This window comes from Spinacia oleracea, chromosome 6 (genome assembly GCF_020520425.1).
Source record: "Spinacia oleracea cultivar Varoflay chromosome 6, BTI_SOV_V1, whole genome shotgun sequence".
Lineage (NCBI taxonomy): Eukaryota > Viridiplantae > Streptophyta > Magnoliopsida > Caryophyllales > Amaranthaceae > Spinacia > Spinacia oleracea.
The window spans coordinates 16,981,049-17,004,239 of record NC_079492.1 but is presented as its reverse complement, the minus strand read 5'-3'; positions in this window follow the sequence as shown (position 1 = coordinate 17,004,239).

Genomic DNA, 23,191 nt, shown 5'->3' with positions numbered 1-23,191 from the left:
AAATGGGTAGATTAAGAAGGGCATATTAGTCTAAGAATGCATATTATGTGACAATGTGATTTATTAAGTGCCATGAATATGTTCTAACCATGTTTTATCTTGCTTTATGTGATTAATTGCATCATATTTCATGTTAAGCATATACTTGTGCATTGAAATTGTATGGCTCCACGAACTATTTATTGTATCCTTTGGGGTTGGAATTTCTATGAAAACGCGTTAGTAAGACCTTTGAGTTGTGAATTTCAAGGAATTAAGGATGCTACCTTCTAAGTTCACCAGTCTAGGATACTTAGAGAAGATGGATAATGAGACTCCTCGCATGTATGTTCAGAAGATCGTGTTTGCTTGTGACTATTTGGCTTCGACCAAGAATATACCCCACCTTAGGCACAAAGATATGATGGCTAGTATGGTTATACATTGTTTACCCCATAAGAACCCTTACATAGATCTCAAGAACAGGTTCAGTGACGTGCATTTTGGTGATGGTACCCCTAATTGGTACAAATATGGAACTAGTGATGGTAGATGGAAGTACGATTCTGAGGTTCTTGCTACTATCTTAGAGGTTGCGGAAACTAACTATGAGAATGGGAAGTATTTTGCGGGTCTAGGCATGGGTTATCGAGGAATAGAAAGTGATGGTGAGGATGGCATGGTCCATGATGAGCAAGCTAGTGAATTTGAGGAGGATAGTGATGATGATGTGGTAGAGATTGAAAATCCTAACCCTATAGTTCCTGAACCAACCATTGAGATATCCAGTGGGTCTGAAGATGAGCTTGAGGAAAATAATGTGGTTGATAGTGAGCCACAGCAAAATGATGAGGCTATGGAGGAACACTCGGATCCGGAAGAAGACTTGGATGATCCTAATGATCAAGACTTTACTCCAGAGCTATACAAGGAAAGAAATGATCGTCATGATGACGTTAGTCTCTAGAGAATTGTAATCCTTAGTTTTAATTTTCGTTGATTAATAAAGTGGCAAAGCTACTATTTATGGTTTTAGTTTTTATAGTTGGAGAATAAATGCTATGGAATTAGTGGATGTAAGACTTATTCATTGGGGTTTTAATAAAAGAATAGAATTTCCTTTTTCGTTATCCTTTAAGTTCAATTCCCAATTCTAAGCCTTGTGGGTATCGCAAAGGGATTACTTGTTATTTCTTAAATGAATTTTTTTTATGTGCAAGGTGGTCTAGTAGCAACCATCTAAATTTACTTGCATCGAATAGTGGGTGAGAAGGCCCAAGAATGGCGCCAACTCTCCCCTAGGTTGCGCCTGAATGTGTCCTTGTTGGGAGTAGGTTCGTTGTTGAACTAGTGCCTTAGTAATGCAATGTCCGACCAATATTAAAGTTAGCCTTTTTATTTACTCAGGAGAAGGGATATGGCTAGCCAAGAGATTTTTGAAGTGGTTAGGCAGCTGGCTGAGGTAGTTCGGGACCTAGCTCAAACTAGGGCCAACCCAGTGCATGATCTGGCTGGGGAAATGTTTAAGAAAATAGCTCAAAGCAAGCCTCCCCTGTATAGCGAAGAAATTGAACCCCGTGTGCTTGAGAACTAGTTGAGAGAGTTTGATAAACTCATTGTAGCTGTGAATTGCCCAGAAAACCTTAGGGTGAACAGTGCTGTGTACTACCTGAGGGGTGAAGCTGACTTATGGTGGCAACGATGTGAGGATACCCTTAGAGCCACACCAAACTTTGGATGGGAAGCATTCAAAACTGCACTAAGGAACAAGTTTTACCCACCTTATCTGAAGAAGCAAAAGGCTCAAGAGTTCATTGAACTCAAAATGCGAGGTATGTCTGTGACTGAATACTATTCTAAGTTTAAAGAGTTTTCTAGGTTTGCACCTGAAGTGGTGGCAACTGAAGAGCTCAGGGCTCAAAGATTTGAGAATGGTTTGACCATGGACTTACAGCTGTTGTTGTCTGGAGATACCTTTACCTCATTAGACACACTGTACGGAAAAGTTGCTCACATGTATGGGTTACAGCAAAGGAAGAATGGTAGTGCTGAAAAGAGAAAGGATGGTGGAAGCTCGAATCAAGGGAATAACCATCAGAATCAAGGGAATTTTAAGAAGCACAAAGGAAATGGGAATTTCCAGTTTAGGGCTAACAATGGTGGTAAACGCAACAACCAAGGTGGTGGAAATCAGTCTGGAAGGAATGGAGTAAGGACCTACGAATGTAGGCGCTGTAACATGAACCACCCTGGAAAGGATTGTGATGGAAATTTGGTGACTTGTAGATTCTGTCAAAAGTTAGGCCATAGGGAGTATGAATGCTATTCTAAGAATGGAAAGCCTAACCAAGGTAACCACCAAAGCAATAATCGGAAAAATCAGAAGCAGAATGGGGGAAATGGTGGTGGAAACGAAAGGAACTACCAAGGTGGTAACAATGGCAATAGTAATAGCAATGGCAATCACCAGAACCATGGGAAGCCCGGAGGAAACCAACAGCAGAATGGGAACCGAAACAACAATGGGAACACCAATGGAGGTGGCTATAACAAAGGAGTTTCCCAAGGAAAGTAAAATGTGATATCCAGGCAAGAAGCGGAAACTTCCTCTGACGTCATAGCGGGTACTTTCTCTATTAATTCCGTTTTAGTTAAAGTTCTATTTGATTCTGGTGCGACTTATTATTTTATATCAGTAGATGCTTTGGGGAAACTAGGGTTGAAAGAGCCTGAAACAATTGAAGTACCTAGAGCATGTGATCAAGAATCAGCCTGAGGATATTGCAGTAGTCAATGAATTCCTTGATGTATTTCCAGAAGAAATCCCGGGGATGCCTCCCAATCGACCTATTGACTTTACCATAGATTTAGTGCCTGGAACCGCCCCTATTTCAAAAGCACCTTATCGAATGGCTCCAGCAGAAATGAATGAGTTAAAAGGCCAACTAGAGGATCTATTGGAGAAAGGTTATATTAGGCCAAGTGCATCGCCTTGGGGAGCACCAGTGTTGTTTGTGAAGAAAAAGGATGGAAGTATGAGGCTCTATATAGACTACAGGGAGCTCAATAAGGTCACAATCAAGAACAAGTATCCATTACCTAGGATAGAGGACCTATTTGACCAACTGAAAGGAGCAGGAATCTTTTCAAAGATCGATTTGCGTTCGGGTTATCATCAATTGAGAATCGCTGACCATGACATACCAAAGACCGCATTCAGGACTAGATACGGACATTACGAGTTCATTGTTATGCCTTTTGGGTTAACCAATGCCCCTGCAATATTTATGGACTTAATGAACCGTGTATTCCATGCCTATTTGGACAAGTTTGTAGTGGTTTTCATAGATGACATCCTAGTGTATTCAAAGAGTGAAGAAGATCACGCGGAACACTTGAGATCGGTGTTGAGTACCTTGAGAGATAACCAGTTGTATGCCAAGTTCTCAAAGTGTGAGTTTTGGTTGGAAAGAGTTGCATTTTTGGGACATTTTGTGTCAAAAGAAGGAGTGGCAGTTGACCCTGCTAAGATCAAAGCTGTTAGTGAATGGCCTACACCCAAGACTGTGACTGACATTCGTAGCTTTCTGGGATTAGCTGGCTACTATAGGCGTTTTGTGCAAGACTTCTCTAGGATAGCCAAGCCCATGACTACCTTGATGAAGAAGGAAACCAAGTTTGAATGGAGTGACCAATGTGAGGAAGCATTCCAAGCCTTAAAGACGCGATTGACAACCGCGCCAGTGTTAACCTTACCAGATGAGAGTGGTGCATACGATGTGTATAGTGATGCCTCTAAGAATGGTTTAGGGTGTGTATTGATGCAGAACGTGAAGGTTATTGCGTATGCGTCAAGGAAATTGAAGCCATATGAATCCAATTACCCTACCCATGATTTAGAGCTAGCTGCTATAGTGTTTGCGTTGAAGATATGGAGACACTATCTGTATGGTGTGAAGTGTAGGATAGTTACGGACCACAAGAGTTTAAAGTATATCTTCACACAGAAGGATCTGAATATGCGCCAACGAAGGTGGTTAGAGTTGATTAAGGACTATGATTTGGATATCCAGTACCATGAGGGAAAAGCCAATGTAGTTGCGGATGCCTTGAGTAGGAAATCAAGTTATAGTGTTAATGCGTTAGTAGTTGCTAACGAGCTGTGTAAGGACATGCAGCGTTTAAACCTTGAAATAGTAAGTGGTGAAAGCCTTGAGGGAATTATGAATGCCTTAACCATCCAGCCAAATATTTGATGAGATTAGGGAAAATCAAGCCGGTGATGTAAAGTTGGAGCGAATCAAGGAAAAGATTTCGCAAGGTAAGGAGTTAGATTTCCGAATCCATGATGATGGAAGTTTGAGGTACAAAGGCAGGTGGTGCGTGCCTCAAAAGTGTGGAGAATTGAAGGAGAAATTGATGAAAGAAGGGCACAATACGCCATATTCTGTGCACCCAGGAGGTGACAAGTTGTATAAGGACTTGAAAAAGGTCTATTGGTGGCCAAGGATGAAGAACGAAGTGGCTGAATTTGTGGCTAAATGTCTGACTTGTCAGAAGGTTAAGATTGAGCATAGGAGACCTCAAGGGAAGGTCCAACCTTTAGAGATTCCAAGCTGGAAATGGGACTGTATTTCTATGGACTTCGTCACTTGTTTACCTAAGTCAAAGACTGGAAATGATACAATTTGGGTTGTGGTAGATAGGTTGACTAAGTCAGCAGTGTTTATACCAATGAAGGAAACCTGGAAGATGGAACAACTTGCTAAAGCTTACATTAAGAATGTTGTGAGGTTACATGGAGTTCCTAAGGATATCGTATCAGATAGGGATTCAAGGTTTCTTTCGAATTTTTGGAAAAGTGTGCAGAAGAGCTTTGGTACGACATTGAAAATGAGTACAGCCTTCCACCCAGCCACGGATGGACAAACTGAAAGGACTATCCAAACCCCGGAGGACATGCTTCGGGCATGCGTTATTGATTTCCAAGGAAGTTGGGAAGATAGCCTGGATTTGATTGAGTTTTCCTATAACAATATATATCATGCTAGCATTGGAATGGCACCATTTGAGGCTCTGTATGGACGAAAGTGTAGAAGTCCACTTTGCTGGAACGATATTAGTGAAACCGTAGTGTTGGGACCTCAAATGATAGAGGACACCATGAACCAAATCCGAACCATCCAATCAAAGATTCAAGCGGCGCAGGATCGCCAAAAGAGTTATGCAGACTTGAAACATAGAGATGAAGAGTTCAACATAGGTGATAAAGTGTTGCTCAAGGTGTCACCAATGAAAGGTGTCATGAGATTTGGAAAGAAAGGGAAGTTAAGCCCTAAGTACATAGGCCCATATGAGATCTTAGAAAGAATCGGAAAGGTAGCCTATAGACTAGCCTTGCCTATGGACTTGCATAGAGTGCATAATGTATTCCACATATCTCAGTTAAGGAAATATATCCCGGATAAATCGCATGTGTTGCAACAGGAGACCATAGAATTAGACCAAAGGCTAACCTTTGAGGAAAGACCTGTCAAAATCCTTGATAGCAAAGTGCGTAGTACGCGTACTAAGGATGTGAAAATTGTCAAAGTATTGTGGTCTAACCAAGAGTCCGAGGAAGCTACTTTGGAAGCGGAGGAAGAAATGAGAAAGAAATATCCCGAGCTTTTTCCCGAGGTTAGTTGAGTTACGGGGTCGTAACTCGTGTCTTTTAAGGGGGGTAGAGTGCGGTAGAATTTCGCGCTTTTTACCTTGTTTTCCCCTATTTTATGCTTAATTTAGTGCTTTCTATTGAATTTGCACTTATTATTGTCCTGTTTAATCATGTGAAGAGTACAGTAACTTAAAATTTTTGCAAAAGAACGCATTGAAAGTCTCAAGTTTTGAGTTGGATTTTGATTTCCGAACCCAAGTTTCGGGACGAAACTTCTTTCAAGGAGGGTAGACTGTAATACCTCGTATTTTTATAATATTTATAAGTATATTTTATTATATTTATAAAGCATTTTACGATTTATTATCATTTAAATAATATTTAAATGCATTTCATTTAATGTATTTTAATTAATTAGAATACTTATTATTTTAATTAATTACGAAACGAACTTATTTCTTGAGTCGGGAAATTAAGTGGGTTGCAAATGATTTTTAAAGGCTTCGGGTTTTAAATAAAAAGTCCAATTCGTTTTATTAAACGAGCCCAATCAAAAGAGTTTAAATTAAACCCTAAGCTACCCCAATCATTTATTTCCTAAGTCCAACTCAAATCTCCTAAGCCTAGCCCATCAAGGGATTAGGGAGCCTATAAATAGGACACCCCCATCATTAAATGAAACCCTTAAATTCACAAAACCCTTTTTGGCTTGCTTGCACCCCACTCCTCCTTCTCTCCCCTCTTTGCTCGGCACACCGCACTCCCGCACAGCCGTGCTCGTGCCCTCGTGCTGCTCGACCTCACGCCCAGCGCGCTGCCCCGTGCCTTCGAGTGCTGTCACTGCCCGCACACTCGCACTCCCTCTCTTCCTCTCTCGTCCCGCGCTCGGCAGTGCTGCACGCTGCTGCGTGCCTCGCCTTCCCTCGCTCGCCTTCCCTCGCGCAAAGCGCCCACACTCTCGCCTTCTCTCGGTCTCTCCTCACGCACAGCGCGCGCCCCTGCTGCCCTCGCCCCCTTGTCGCTGCGCTCACACCCGCACACGAATTTGTGCGTGTGTGTGTGTGTTGTTCATGTTCGTTCTTATTCAATCTTTTGCCCAATCACTTTAATTCGTGGTTGTTCCGTGCTATAGGCCGGATTGGTATAACCCTAATTCTTTTAAATTATTTTATTTAAATTCCGTATTTTAAATTATTATATTAATATTGTTTTGAGTAATTTAAATGCTGGGAACCGGTTATGAATACCGTGGTTTGAGGATTTGTGTGTTGTGATTCATTAGGCTTGTTTCAATGATTAAAGAATGAATTTTCAGATTTGTCTATTTAATAAAGCATTGATTTTTATGATAATAAACTAGTGTTATAGGGATTTTCAAGTTAGGGTTTTAACCTAGACATAATGAGTCAATTGATTAGCATAATTAAGTGATGATTTTAATTATGATAATCAATTATATTTTCAGATTTGAATAAAGGTTTAAAGTGTTGAGTTTTATTGATTTTAAAGGTAGAAAAAGTATGTTTTCGTAATAGGGATTGATTTTGCAAATTGAGACGTTTTTAGTATTGAAAAACGATTAAATTCAAAAGTCTAAAGGAGTTTTTAAATTTTATAAAGTTGCTGGAAATTTAATGAACATGTAAATAATTTAAGTTTCATTATTTTGATGTTAGGAGGTGATTTCTAGTTGAGTGCTCGTATTGAAATGTGGCCCCTACGCTTAGGTATTCAAGGTACGTACAAGTCTAGGGCGACCACACCTTTTTGTCAATGACATCACATGATTGTTGGTGATGTGAATTACATTATGTGGAATCATGTTTAATTTGGTGAACGAGCATGTGATTTATTATGTTGGATTTATTGGATTAATTGTTGAACAAGCATGTTGAAATTGTTATGAGCATGAATTTCATTGTCAATCATGTTGTTCAATATTTACGCATGTATGGGTTGTTTCGCATGCAAGGGATGGATTATTTATTTGTATGCTATTGTACGGGATGTCTAGCATACTTTGAGCCAATTATTCGTACCTCGTCGTACTATTTATTTTACCACATGTGAAGGGTTAGCTCACGTAAGCCACCGCACATGTAGGGTTCAGTTGGGAATATTTTGTATGAAACGAATTAGGATTTGTCGTGCAAGGGCACAACCCTCATGTTAATGTGCATGATGTGGAGTCTCACTTTGGTGAGGAGGAACATGGTAGTAATATCACAAGTGTCTTGCTTGGTTGATCACAAGTCTTAAAGCATTAAAATAAGATTTTCCTGATAACAGGTAAGCCCTACAAACTGCATTGATTTTCCTGATAACAGGTTTAGGGAGGAGGAAAATTTGTCCCCAATAAATGCTAATGCTCATCAGAACAGAATTAACAAGTTGTATTCTCCCTGCAAAGGAGAGGTGTCTTGAACTCCAAGTTTTGATTCTAGAAACCATTTTGTCCACCAGCATATCACACTCACCAATGTGAAGCTTCCTTGTACTGATAGAAACACCTAGATACTTGAGTGGGAGAGAGCCAAAGGAGAAACCAGAGAGTGACCCAATAGCATGCTTTGTAAAATTATCAACACCACAACAGTAAACAGAGGACTTGCTTGGGTTAACTTGGAGTCTAGTAGTGTTGGAAAACTATTTGAACCCCTCCAGCATCAAAGCAACAGAGTGTAGGTTGCCATTACAGAACATCAGCAAATCATCAGCAAAGCATAAATGGTTCAGCTGAAGGGATCTACATCTCGTATGTAACTTAAACTGAGTATACTCACCAACAGTTTTCATGGATCTTGAGAAATACTCCATGCAAAGAGTGAAAAGCAATGGTGAAAGGGGATCCCCCTGTCTTAGCCCTCTTCTTGGCTGGATAAGGTCAGTTGGCTCACCATTGATGAGGATGGAATATCTTGTGGTGGAGAGACATGTCATAATAAGTTGGACAAAGAAAGGGGGTAAACCAAGGTCCAGCATAACTTCCTCAATGAATGACCACTCAACAGTGTCATAAGCTTTCCTAATATCCACCTTCATTAGGCAACAAGGTTGAGTTTGGGAGTGATAATACATTTTGATGAGGTCCTGACAAATGAGGACATTGTGCAGGATGGATCTACCAAAAACAAAAGCACCCTAATTGTGGGAGATCAGATCAGGTAAGACCTGACTCAACTTGATGCAGATAAGCTTGGAGATGCATTTATAGATGACATTGCAACAAGCAATGGGTCTAAAATCACTGACAGAGGCAAGAACTGACACTTTTGGAATCAAAGTGATGGAAGTCACATTGAGTTCTTTGAGAATCTTGCCTGTGTGGAAAAAGTCAGTTATGGCTTTATGCAGATCATCCTTCACAATATGCCATGTTGCTTTGTAAAATTGACTGTTGTAACCATCCAGGCCAGGTGCCTTATGGTTAGGAATGGACCAAAGTACAACTTTGATATCATCCATGGTGAAATTACGGTCCAGCAAAGATTTATGAACATCATTGAGTCTAGGGCCTCTATTCATAATGGCAGTGTTGACATGGCATCTTTGATCCATCTGGTTACAGAACAAATCTTTGAAGAATTGAGAAAAAGCCATTTTAACCCCATCGGGTGTTCCAACCCGATTCCCATGCATATCTTGAATGGAATGAATGGTGTTCTGCTGTCTTCTCTGTTTGATACCCTGATGGAAGAGCCTGGAGTTCTCATCTCCCTTTTCTAGCCACTGGATCTTGGCAGTTTTGTGTAGGAAGGACATGTACACCTGGTGTGCACTTTTGTAAGCTTCTGCAGCCTGCTTCTCTTCTGTAGCAGCAATAACATCACCAGGGTTAGCATGGAGATTGGCTTGCTTTGTCAATAAGTCAGCACAGGTTCTCACATCATTAGCCTCCACATCATTGAACCCCTCTTTATTAAGGAGTTTCAGATCCACCTTGAGCCATTTCAGTCTTTGGAGAACTCTAAACATGTGGCACCCATGCACCTGTTTAAGCCAGTTACTATGGACCACCTCAAAGAACTTATCTGCACAAGTCCACATATTATAAAATCTAAAAGGTCTTCTGATAGGGTTATCAATGTAGCTTTTCATCACCATTGGACAGTTATAAAACATACCCTCAGGTAAGAAGTGAGCCTCCACATTAGGAAAAAGGTCAGTCCAACTTGTGGTTGCCAGAACTCTATCAATTCTGGATAGGACCCTATCCTCCCCCACCTGTTTATTATTCCAGGTAAACTGATTACAATAAGCCATGCAAGATCTCATTGGTTGGATATCCCTAATTCTGACTGGTGCACCAACTCTGTCCTCTATGTCCATTAGGGCATTAAAATCACCCATAATAACCCAAGGTTGATTGCAATGGTCAGCAATCTGACACAAGGCATTCCACAATGGGATTCTATCCTTCATATCATTCATGCCATAGATAAAGGTGCCAAAAAACCCAGTGCCAGTACTTTTGGGAGTGATAAAACAATGAATATATTGACTACTCATAGACTCAATATTCACTGTGAAGCTATTAGGATCCCAGGCCAGAATAATTCTACCAGAGGTAGAATAAGTAACATTGGTGGTGAAGTTCCACCCAGGACAAACATTCAAGTAAAGATCACCTAATTTAGGTCTCTTCACCTTTGTTTCTAGAAGGCTAACCAGTTTAATTCTGTGAGTGTGAATGAATCTCCTTACTTCAATTTTCTTTGCTTTCCTGTTTAGCCCCCTGATGTTCCAGCTCAATATGCTATCCATTGGATCTAGGGGTCATCAACCCCTGGTCCAACAGACTTTCATCATCAACAACAGTCTCAACTTCATCATAATCATCCATGTTGAGAATCTGGAAGCTATTCCTTGTGTTAATTGGTTTCAGTTGCTGGCATTGCTGTTTACTGAAGGAAGTGGCCTGCACAAAACCATCAGAAGCAGCCACATCATGTGCACCCTCCTTTTGAGCCACAGTAGACCCATCCACCTGTGTCTGAGTTGGGGCATTCACAACCCTAGCTTGTTGTTTAGGTACCCATACTCTCCTCTATGGGGCCTTCACAATTTTTGAGCAATGAGCACTCTCATGGCCAAACCCTCTACAATGAGAGCATAAGATTGGGAGCCAATCATATTCTAAAAGTTGATCAACTATATGACCTTTCTCATTGACAAATTGGATCTGTTTAGGACATAGCTGACCAATATTTGCCTCAACAAGTACCTTGGCAAACATCAACTTGTCCCTATTCTTAGTAGCTTGGTCTACTCTAATGGCTTTACCCACATGACCAGCTATTTTGAACAAGCTTTTCTCCCCCCAATACTTAACATCTAACCCAGGAAGTTTAATCCATAATGGAACTTGCTTCACAGGGTCTTTTGCATAGTTGACATCTGCAGACCAGGGCTTAACAATCAAAGGTTTTTTATCAAAAAAGTAGGCGTTCCCCTGAAGAATTTTGTGACAGTTCTCCATGGTGGTGAATCTAATAACTTATATACCTTTCCCAATCAAAGAAACCTTCTCCACCCCCATTTTCCCACAGATTCTATGTACAAATCCCTCCATCACATGTTGAGGGCGGTTTGCACCCAACACATAGCACACAACAGCTGACTGCCAGTAAGCAATCTCATCCTCAATATCTTCAAGATCAATTGTAACAGGGGATGGAACGGGGGAATACGCAATCACAACAGTTTCAGCAGTATTAGCATGGATATGTTCATCATTATCATCAAAAAACATAATCACAGGATCACCATTATGAGATTGACCAATTTTAGACCCATTACCCCCATTCCCGCCAGATTTTAAATTCGAAGAAAAATGGGTACAAATGTCATGTCCAGATTCAACTCCATTAATCCAAGCATTGAATTCATTACGCACCAGTGAACGCATTTGTAAAGAAGCCAGTGAAGATTTGGGGGTGAGAATCTCAGGTTCCAATAATTCTGGGTTTGAAATCGAACCCTCCGAAATTGCATCATCATCCGCCATTAATGGGGTTTGAGTGTTTTTCGAGGATGCGCGAGTAATAGGCTTAGTGAGAGCATCCTTATTCTTATTCGGTTGTTTTCCAGAAGATTTTCCATGGTTCTTTCGAGGTCTTCCCATGGTGTCGAAGGAGAGGAGGAGATCGCCTCTTCGAAACCTCTCAACCACAGCGTATTTGCAAGTGAACGCTCCTAATAACGTCCTTTGCGCGTGCAGCGTCGTGGGATCCGTTACAGGCTATCATGGGCGTCGCTTATTTTTGTGGCGATCGCCCGGGACTGCGGAACACGTATTTTGGTATAACTCTTCGGCCAATTGGTGTTAATGAATGTTTGGGCAATTTTTAGGGTCGTTGGTTTTCTAACATTATTTGTCACACACAATCACATAATTCGCTACACATAACTAACATTACAACATGAGTCAAAATAATATGTCACGTAGTTTATGATAGGCTTCTATGGGTAATATTTGCGCCGGCTTGGTACCGCTTCTATCGTCGATCCAACACATGCCCCGGTCGGGGTAGTGCATTCACGAGCGAATTTCGTCCCAAGAGGCCAATCACGATGTAAGCCAAGGGGGCATGCACCAATGAGAGGGACCTAGTGGGCGAGCGATTGGGTTTGGAATAGGTGTACTACTAGCGAAAGTGCCGAGTGGACAACATTCGAAGCGTATGCACCCAGGGGTGGCGATGGGTATCCTTATTCCCAACTCCCGAGATGAAACATGCCAAGGGAGCCAAGATTCGTTATGCGGTTCTGTCCGTTCACATTAATATGCTGATTATCAGGTCGTCCCAACTTGATAGGGAAATAAACGCTGGGTAGGATCGTTTCACCCTTCGGCTATTTTGATTACCTTCGAGCACGAGTATTTCATTAACATCCTCAGCGGAGTCGCCACTGTGAGGGGGTCGAAAAAGCACGAGGCTAATGCGTGACCTCGTCCCTCGTGGGCGTGACGTTGTCAGATCAAGTGTAATTAGATTTCCTGTGAGTTTACACCCAATCGACTAGTAATATAGGAGTCGTCATTCAGTTTTTAACGACAATGAGAAAAACTGACAAAACCCGGTTATCGTGACATAAAGGGAGTGCAATTATGTTCGACCATGACGGCCATAGGTTCCCTTGTGATCCCTAGTGTGGAGATCGCTCAACGTACACCCGCAGGGCAGAGATTGAGAGTTCGGGGGACTATGACTACCGAGAGGAGTGCTCATCGATAATACTCCAGAGGCAGGTTATCCTTACTAGCTCAGCATAAATAATTGAAGGGGACATGCGTTAAACTATTAAACTATTCTAAATTGATTTTAGCAATATGCAACACATAATACTAAATCGATCGTGATTATCTTATTTAGATTGATTTAAGGTACCTAGCATGGTAATTCAATTGTCCAAGGTATTATCTTATTAGGCGTGATAGATCAATCAAATTAATAGTTTGAAAGTTTTATAAAAGGGCGATAAAAGAGATTAAATCATATGAGGGACACATTACAACGCACCCTTGAGAGGTGCGTTGTGGTTCTCAGAAAACTAACCACTTTGGCTTTGCTATTTCTCCTTTTATTTAACGAATCTCGGGTTTCCAAGCAATGTTCCAGTATTTAGGCTTAATTCATCGGCTACAAGGGGCAGGATGCGTTCTGTTCGACTTTGGGTCGATTGCGACAGAACGCTAGATCAATTTCGCAGCGTGAGGCTTAGGCTTAAGGCTAGAGTCAATACTCAGATTATGGAATTGTGTGTTGTTTCACGTCGGTTTTTAGGCTGTATTTATAGGAAAAGAGTGTGTGGAAACATAGATTTTAAGATACGAATCCAAAAAGAATCCGGAAATAAAACGGCCCCAGGTATTTTCAGCGCCCAGGGCTGGGCGACGAAGATTTCGGCACCCAGATCCAGGCGTTGAAAATAGGATCTGGGCAGAGTTCTTTGTCAGATCTGGACTCTTAAAACACTGAGCTTTTGAGACTTATCCGATTCTTTTAGTGCGCATTAACTTAGGACGGAATGCATCTGGGCCCGCTACGAACTATAGGTTCGTTAGGAATTTAATTAATACGTAACTCTTATTTTCGAATTATAGCAGGAATAGAATTCCTTTTGCCAATTCTATCACTTTTAGGGTTTATGTTGGAGTGTAACACCTAATTCTGACAGTTTTCTATTTTTTATGACTTTGCCACTTTTAACAACTACTTCTTACGACAGTTACTATTCTTAGCAGGTTTCTATAAATAGCAGTTTTGGCTGAAATGAAAGGGTGATTGAGATTCGTTATTTTATAGGAGATGCGTTGCCAAGTGGAGATTTACGTTCTCATCATCGAACCTTCCCTTTCGGGAATGGGGACAAAAGTAGGTGTCTACAGGGAGCAGTCGAACTAACAGACGTCGATGGAACATAATTCAGATCTCTGACAAACCTTGATCAACTCAAGAAGTTCTATGTCTAAGTTCCATGTTCAAATTCAAGAAACCAATTCAAAAGTCCTGTAAGGTCGTCAAAACTACGTCCGGCCTGATTCCTTAACGGGTGATACGGTTATGGATGAAAGTGATAGTCTTATGCTAGCAATTGGAACCAAAACTGATTTGGGTTCAATGGCTCATTTTGTGTGCATGGTGACTTGGATTGAGTGAGCTCGTTATATGGTCCTTATTATCAAGGTGGTACGTTAATTAAACTGGTCCGTTTAATCACATTGGTCCGCTTGTTTAAACAGATTGTACGCACTTATTATTTTTAATTGCTTTGGTTAAAGTCGGTTTAATAAAGGGATATTTGTTTAAATCCCCAATTTAAATTCACTCATTACTTAGCTTTGATTATTGTTGTTTGTAAGGAGAGTTTTAAGCCTCTGTAACCTCCAATTTAGTGACTGAATTAGGAGGCTTTAGAGCTTGTAACTGCCAGTTTTAAAGGCTCTTAAATGGCTCTTAATTAGCCGTTTAAAGCTCTTGTAGCTGTTGGTTTTTGGCTATTTATAGTCAGCTTCTTGATTGGAATAAACAACCAACTGGATGATTAAAACACTTGTTTGTTACATTTCGAATTATAGTTTATAATTCAGCCTTTTTCTTTGTTTTTCCTATTCAAAGAACTGATTGTGAGTCAATAGGTCTTGTCTTGCATTCACGATCAACGAGTTAAAGGTCTAGCTTGTTAATCAACTATCCTTGTTTATACAACGAGTTTTTAAACTCGTATCATTAGTGGTATCAGAGCCAGGTTTGTGTGATCCGCCCAAAAAAAAAGAAAAAAAAGGGAAAAAAAAAGCAAAAAAAATAGAAAAAAAAAAAAGCTGCTGTTCGTAATTCTTACAAACTGAAATATGGATTTTGATGATCCTGACTTTCTACAACATCTCCAAGAAGCCTTGAAGAACGTTAAAGATGGGGGGTATCGTAGGCCTCCTAGGCGTGATCTACGGGCTATGGATGAATTCAAGGTCACCGAACTTCCTGAATTTGTTGGTGGAACAGATCCGGAAGCCTATTTGGAGTGGGAGCACAAAATAGAGAGAATGTTCGATTTCAAGGACATTGATGATGAGAAGCGTTGCAAATATGCCATATTGAAGCTAGGACGAGGGGCTTCATTGTGGTTCGAGGGACTGAAATCCAAGAGAATACGTGAAGGGAAGGAGAAAATTACCTCTTGGGAGTCTTTGAAACGTAAGCTACGTAAAAGGTATGTGCCAACAACTCATAGAATAACAACTTATCGTAAAATTGCCGAATTGAGGCAAGGAAAAATGAGTGTGGCTGAATATATTGATGAGTTTGAAAAGTTGTCCTTAATGGGAGAAATTGAGGAAATTGAGGAAAAAAAACTGTCCAGATTTTGAAGGGGTCTAAATTATAATATTGCCAATACCGTAGACCTTTATCCATATTCTGATTTTGACACTCTTTGTGGACTTTGTTTAAAATTGGAAAATCAAGGGAAGGCAAAATATGGGGGAAGGTCTAGTATGGATGGTAAAGCCAAGTCTTGGGCTAAATCCGAACCTAGCTTGAAACCAAACACATCACCTAGTACCGTAGGTTCAAGTAATTCTACGGCTGCCCCTAAACTATCTAACCCAACCAAAGAAACAAGTCTGTCCAAGGTGCATTGTTTTAAGTGTCAAGGGTTTGGGCATTACCAAAATGCGTGTCCAAATAAACGAGTAGTGACCTTGAGAGAAGCTGTTGAATGTCGTGAGGAGTTGTTTGAAGAGGAAAAGAGGTTGGGGGACGTATTTGTGTTTGATGAGAGTGGTGATGAGGAGGAAGAGGAAGGGTATGAGGCTCCAATTTATGACACAAATCTGGTTTTTAGAGCGCTACAAACTCAAATTTCACCTACTGGTCTAGACCAACGAGATCAGTTGTTTCATACTAAATGTCTAGTGAAAGATAAGTGGTGTAGTGTAATTGTTGATGGGGGGAGTTGTACCAATGCTGCTTCTAGTGAAATGGTGTCAAAATTAGGCTTAATCACTACTGCCCATCCTAGGCCATACGCACTCCATTGGCTTGATGATGGTAATAGTGTAAAAATGTCGAAGCAAGTAAGGGTTGGTTTGACTATGGGTTCGTATGTGGATGAAGTTCTTTGTGATGTTATTCCTATGGATGCTTGTCATATTTTGTTGGGTCGTCCTTGGCAGTTTGATAGGGACGTGATTCATAAAGGGAGAAGCAATGAGTATGAATTGAGAGACAAAGGCAAGAAAATTGTGCTAAAGCCTATGTCATCTCAAGCGGTTCGATCCATGAGTGTGAAACAAAAGAAAAGGCCGAATCTCACCATGTTGGCTAGTGAACGAGAAATTGAGCAAGCTCTTGATCATGGAGAGTTGGTGTATTTGCTCGTGGCTAAGGAGAGTCCAATTGAAGGCTAAAATTGGAAAGAAGGCAGTCCTATTGCCGAATTGCTGTTTGAGTTCAAGGATGTATTTCCGGATGAATTACCACCAGGTTTGCCCCATATTCGTGGTATTGAACATCAAATTGATCTTATTCCAGGAACTTCTTTGCCTAATAAGGCTGCCTATCGTTGCAATCCGGAGGAAACAAAGGAATTACAAAAGCAAATTGATGAACTTGTGAATCGAGGCTATGTTAGAGAAAGCTTGAGTCCATGTGCTGTTCCGGTGTTGCTTGTGCCTAAGAAAGATGGAACATGGCGAATGTGTGTTGATAGTAGGGCTGTGAATAACATTACCATCAAGTATCATTTTCCAATTTCGAGACTTGATGATATGTTAGATGTGCTCCATGGTTCGAAGTTGTTCTCAAAAATTGATTTGCGAAGTGGTTATCATCAGATTCGGATGCGTGAAGGAGATGAGTGGAAAACGGCTTTCAAGACAAAACATGGTTTGTATGAGTGGACCGTCATGCCATTTGGTCTCACTAATGCTCCTAGTACGTTTATGAGGCTAATGAACGAAGTGCTTAAATCATTTTTGGGCAGATTCGTTGTGGTATATCTTGATGACATCTTGGTGTATAGTAGGAACGAAGGGGAGCATCTGATTCATTTGAGGGATGTTTTTGAAACACTTAGAGCTCAAAGGCTCTATGGGAAGCTAGAGAAGTGTTCATTCCTTGTTGACAATGTTGTATTCTTGGGCTATGTGGTTTCGAAAGATGGAGTGTCCGTGGATCAGTCTAAGATCGAGGCTATCAAATCGTGGCCTAATCCTAAAACTATAAGTGAGGTGCGTTCATTTCATGGTCTTGCTTCATTTTATAGACGTTTCATTCGTGATTTCAGTACTATTACTAGTCCTATCACTAGTTGCTTGAAGAAAGGTGCTTTTGTATGGGGAGAGGACGCTCAAAAGGCGTTTGATGTGATTAAAGAGCGTTTGTGTGCTGCTCCTATTTTGGCGCTGCCAGATTTCTCTCAACCTTTTGAGGTCGAGTGTGATGCTAGTGGAGTGGGGATTGGTGCTGTTTTGATCCAAGGTAAGCGTCCCATAGCTTATTTTTCGGAAAAGTTAGGGGGTGCTCGTTTGAATTATTGCACTTATGATAAAGAGTTCTATGCCATTGTTAGAGCTTTGGATCATTGGAGTCATTATTTGCGTTCTAGCCACTTTGTTTTGCATTCTGATCATGAATCTTTGAAGTATATTAATGGGCAACAAAAATTGAGCCCAAGGCATGCTAAATGGGTTGAGTTCTTGCAATCCTTTCATTTTTCTTCGAAATACAAAGATGGTAAAAGCAATGTGGTGGCTGATGCATTATCACGAAGGTACACTTTGCTTGCTACACTTGATGTTCGTTTGTTGGGGTTTGAGACCTTAAAAGATTATTATCATGATGATGGTGATTTTGGAGTTGCATTCGAGAAATGTGCAGTTGGTGCTTATGGGGAGTACATGTTGCAAGATGGGTTTCTTTTCAAAGGTAATCGCCTTTGTATTCCTAAGCATTCAATTCGTGAGTTACTAGTGCGTGAGGCTCATGGTGGAGGATTGGTTGGTCACTTTGGCATAGCCAAGACCTTGGAAATTTTGAGAGAACATTTCTTTTGGCCTAAAATGTTAGGTGATGTAACGAACATTGTGAATAAATGTGTGACTTGTCATATGGCCAAGAGTTCTTTCAAACCCGGTTTATACTCACCTTTGCCGGTTCCAGTTCGCCCTTGGGAAGATGTATCCATGGATTTTATAGTGGCTTTTCCTCGTACTCAAAGAGGTAAGGATGCTATTATGGTCGTGGTGGATAGATTTTCAAAAATGGCTCACTTCGTTGCTTGTCACAAAACGGATGATGCTTGTAATGTGGCTGATTTGTATTATAAGGAGATTGTTCGTTTGCATGGAATTCCAAAGACTATTGTTTCTGATCGAGATTCCAAGTTCTTGAGTTACTTTTGGAATGCATTGTGGAGAAAGGTGGGAACCAAGTTGTTGTTTAGCACTTCACATCACCCTCAAACTGATGGGCAAAGAGAGGTGACAAATCGAACCTTGGGAACGCTATTGAGAGGGTTGGTAAGTAAAACGCAAAAGGATTGGGATGTCAAGCTTGCTCACGCTGAATTTGCTTATAACCGGTCTCCTACTTATGCTACTGGTCATTCTCCATTTGAGGTAGTATATGGGATTAATCCATACTTGCCCTTGGATTTAATTCCATTACCAAAAGATGAGTTGGTTCACAAGGATGCCGATGCTAAGTTAAAGTCTATGATGAAACTGCACCAACAAGTTCGTGAGCGAATTGAAGCTATTAATGCCTCTTATAAACAGAAATCAAATAAGAATCGCAAACCAAGGTTGTTTGAAGAAGGTGATTTGGGTTGGGTTCATTTAAGGAAAGAGCGTTTTCCAAGCAAACGCAAGAACAAGCTTATGCCTAGGGCTGAAGATCCTTACAAGGTGGTTGCACGTGTGAATGATAATGCTTACAAGATTGAGCTTCCGGGAGACTATGGTGTCCATGCTACTTTCAATGTAGGTGATCTTTCACCTTATCTTGACGATGATGGCCTTGCTGAATTGAGGTCAATTCCTTTTAAAGGGGGAGGGGATGATACGGTTATGGATGAAACTGATAGTCTTATGCTAGCAATTGGAACCAAAACTGATTTGGGTTCAATGGCTCATTTTGTGTGCATGGTGACTTGGATTGAGTGAGCTCGTTATATGGTCCTTATTATCAAGTAGGTAAGTTAATCAAACTGGTCCGTTTAATCACATTGGTCCGCTTGTTTAAACAGATTGTACGCACTTATTATTTTTAATTGCTTTGGTTAAAGTCGGTTTAATAAAGGGATATTTGTTTAAATCCCCAATTTAAATTCAGTCATTACTTAGCTTTGATTATTGCTGTTTGTAAGGAGAGTTTTAAGCCTTTGTAACCTCCAATTTAGTGACTGAATTAGGAGGCTTTAGAGCTTGTAACTGCCAGTTTTAAAGGCTCTTAAATGGCTCTTAATTAGCCGTTTAAAGCTCTTGTAGCTGTTGGTTTTTGGCTATTTATAGTCAGCTTCTTGATTGGAATAAACAACCAACTGGATGATTAAAACACTTGTTTGTTACATTTCGAATTATAGTTTATAATTCAGCCTTTTTCTTTGTTTTGGACGCGTTTCCTATTCAAAGAACTGATTGTGAGTCAATAGATCTTGTCTTGCATTCACGATCAACGAGTTAAAGGTCTAGCTTGTTAATCAACTATCCTTGTTTATACAACGAGTTTTTAAACTCGTATCACAAATTGACTTAGATTTACTTGGTACATGTCTGCACAAAAGGTCAAGGTATACTTAGTTCTCTCCCTAGCTCTTTCATTTCAATTTTTAACCCCCAGTTGCTATTATGTCTTCTCATTAATGATGCTTTTCAGATTTCGATTTTAGATGCCCGTGTCATATGTCTGAGTAGGGTGAGCCTTGGTTAAGTGCCAAGTCCTATTGACAATGTCTGATTTTTTCAAAGGGGATTCGCAAGCATTTGGATTTACCATGAACGGGTGCCCTGAGTTCGAAGGAACGATGGGGCGATGCCGTAGAACAATCCTCTTTATTGCAAGCTTACTGCCTTTACTACTTGTTGGCGATTATGACCGTGTCTAGTGGTGAAAGAAGGTCTTAATGAGTTGCTTTGCTTTGGGGAGGGACAAGTCGAGTACTTTAGAGGTCATGGACGCTCGCGTTAGCCCCATTCAATTGAGGCAAAGCGATCTTTTGAGTATTGGCTAAGTGCCTAGGAGTGTGAGTGCTCCTTCTGGCAAGGGTACGTGCCCTTATTATTTTTCGATGTGTGCTCATTTTGGCATCTTGATGACTTGGATTCTTCCTTTGACTTAAAATTTTTCTTTTGACTTGGATTGCAAGTAATTAAATTTCAATAAGGGACTCTATTTTTTATTCTTGTTATTCTATAGATTTTAACATTTTTGCAAATTGGTTGGGCCGAATCATGGATTGCCTACGTATCTGCCTTAAATAGATTTAATTTGGAATCAGGTCTTGCGTAGCTCTTAGCCAGAAAATGGTTTCTTAGGATGCAATTTTAGACAAGTACGTTCGAGTGGAATCGTAATGTTTGAAATAGGGTGAAATAAGTGTACGAAAATTTTGGAGCGCGCGTATTTTGCGTATTTTATACGATCTTCTACCCCCAAGTGTTTGTTATTCTTCCGCATGTATATAGGAAGATATACAAACACTTTTAGGAATTGGGAGTTGAAAAGTGATAAGCAAGAATGGCGCCCAGGGATGGGCGTTATTATTTTTGGCGCCCAGGTCTGGGCGTTGAAAACGTGTTATGGGCTGCCTTTTTACGCTGCTCCTTTTCGTTTCGTGCCAAGTATTTGCGAATCTTTTTTGTGCGCTAAATGCTTCTTTTTCTATTTTAGACGAACTTTAAAAGCGCTTTGCAAAGTTTTTTCTTTTTTTTCCTTTTTTTTACGTTAAGCGTAGAACGCACTTTTCATTTGTCTTTTTTTTTATTCGTGACTCAAGACGGCTTGAAAGATGGGTTGAATGAGATAGGATAATTTGTATAGGTATTAGTCAAGCATCGTAGAACTTTATGTAGTTTTTGTGGTATGATTTGGATTGGCTGACTCAATTCCTTTTCTTCGTTTACTTGGGTAAATTCCGCACTTTGGGAGGTACGGGCTAAGTATTTCATGGCTCGCTCTTTTCACTCTCCCTTTTTCTTTCTCTTTTCCACATTCTCTTTTTCTCTCTCTCTTTTTTTTGCTTGGGATTTCTCCCCCCTTTTTATTTGGGCTAAAAGGTAGATGGTGGTGCGATTGTTTTCAAGTGATTTGGGGGTGGGTATTTATGTGTGATTTTTTGCAGGTTGGTGTGATTTTCTGGCGTAGGGTATTATTTGGTTGGTAGAGATGGGCTTTGTGGGTGGTTGGGCAGACGTTGTTGACGGTGGTTCGGGTAGAGGGGCAATGATGGGTGGTTGGTTCAGGTGGTTTCGGTTACTTTCGGTGGTTGTGGTCTTTGAATCACGAGGCGAGACTGAGTGAGCCTCGTTTGGTAGGCCTATGGTGAACCTTTAATTTTAGTAGGCCTAGGGTGGACCTTTAAATTGTCTTACTTTGCAAGCGTATTTAGTCGTTTCTTAAAATGTGCAAATAGCGTAGATTCAAAATGTTGTTTTTACTTTATTGAAATTTAACGAAAGAATTACATCGAAAATAATCTTTTTTGCTTCTTTTCAGATTCCAGTTTCCGGGATTTAATTGGAAGTTGTGATTTAGACTCGAACTTTCATTAATTTTTATAACCCGTGTAGGAATACAAGGAGGTGGCCTAGACTCAAAATAATGATGTGGCGTAAGCCTATAATACTTGACCAAACAACTTTCAGACTTAGGCTAATTGGACCATAACTTTCGTTGGTTGACACTTTAGATTTTAACCCCTGTGTGTTCATTTGTCATGCGCCATTTTGCTTAATGTTGGCAAGGTAGTTAGTTGAGGAGATCGAATTTTCATTTTTTCAAGATTAGAATCATTAGTGCGGCTTCCCTCTTAGTGTGTATTGCTTTACCCCAATGGTAGCCTTATGGCATGCCGATTTGGGTATTTTCATGGTTCGTCATGTTGCATTCATGGAAAATCTTTTAGTCCGTACTTAGGAGTACTTCAAGGAGCGAGTGGCTCGAGAGGACTATGATAGTCGTGACCCAATGTGATCATAAGCCTTGAGGCCATTAATTTTTTCGCCAATGGTATTGACACCTTAGGCTCACTTTGGGGGTTGTGCGACTATGGAGGAATGATTTTCAGAATGTGATTGTTTCCATTTTGCAAATACTTGAATTACATAATATATTCTTTTTATTGGTGAGAGAGAGTATTGAGGCCGTAGATTCTTAGCAAGGGATGACAATTACATATGAGTGCTTATTGATTTCTTTTAAATTTTACGAAGGGAGACTCAATATGGTTTAACCTTTTAACTTGCAGAACGACACCAAGCATTAGGACTGATTCTATGTATAAGACAACTAAGGCTTAGGATTTAGATTGTACTTTGGCATAGCCTAGTCTAGACTCGGATTTATTTATTTTTTATTCGAACATTATTTTTCCTTGAAAATTTTATTCGAACATCATTTTTTGAATACTTTGCCCATGTGACATTCAAGGTCATTTAATCAGCGTGCTCGGTTTAGTGCCGAACATAGTCGTCATAGGAGGCCTAGTGACGACACAATGAGTTGTTTAGTTTATAAGTCGTTCTTTAGAATCGAGTGCCTTTTTCCATACGTCCTTGTAGCAAATTTGTTACGAAAGTTTTTTTTTATTGCTACGTATATTTTGTGCGCGGGTACCGAGGCTGCTGTGCCTGACCAAGAGGCCAGGCAGCAACTTCAGCGCCCAGCAGGGGCGTTGAAAATAATTGGCGCCCAGCCAGGGGCGCTGAAAATGCGTCCCTGACTGGTACTCGTATTCTGTTCGTCTATCTTTTTTCGTACATACGACTTAATTTTACGTGCTTGCCTAATAACGTCCTTTTTTTTTGGCAAGCAAGCAAGAAATTATATTATA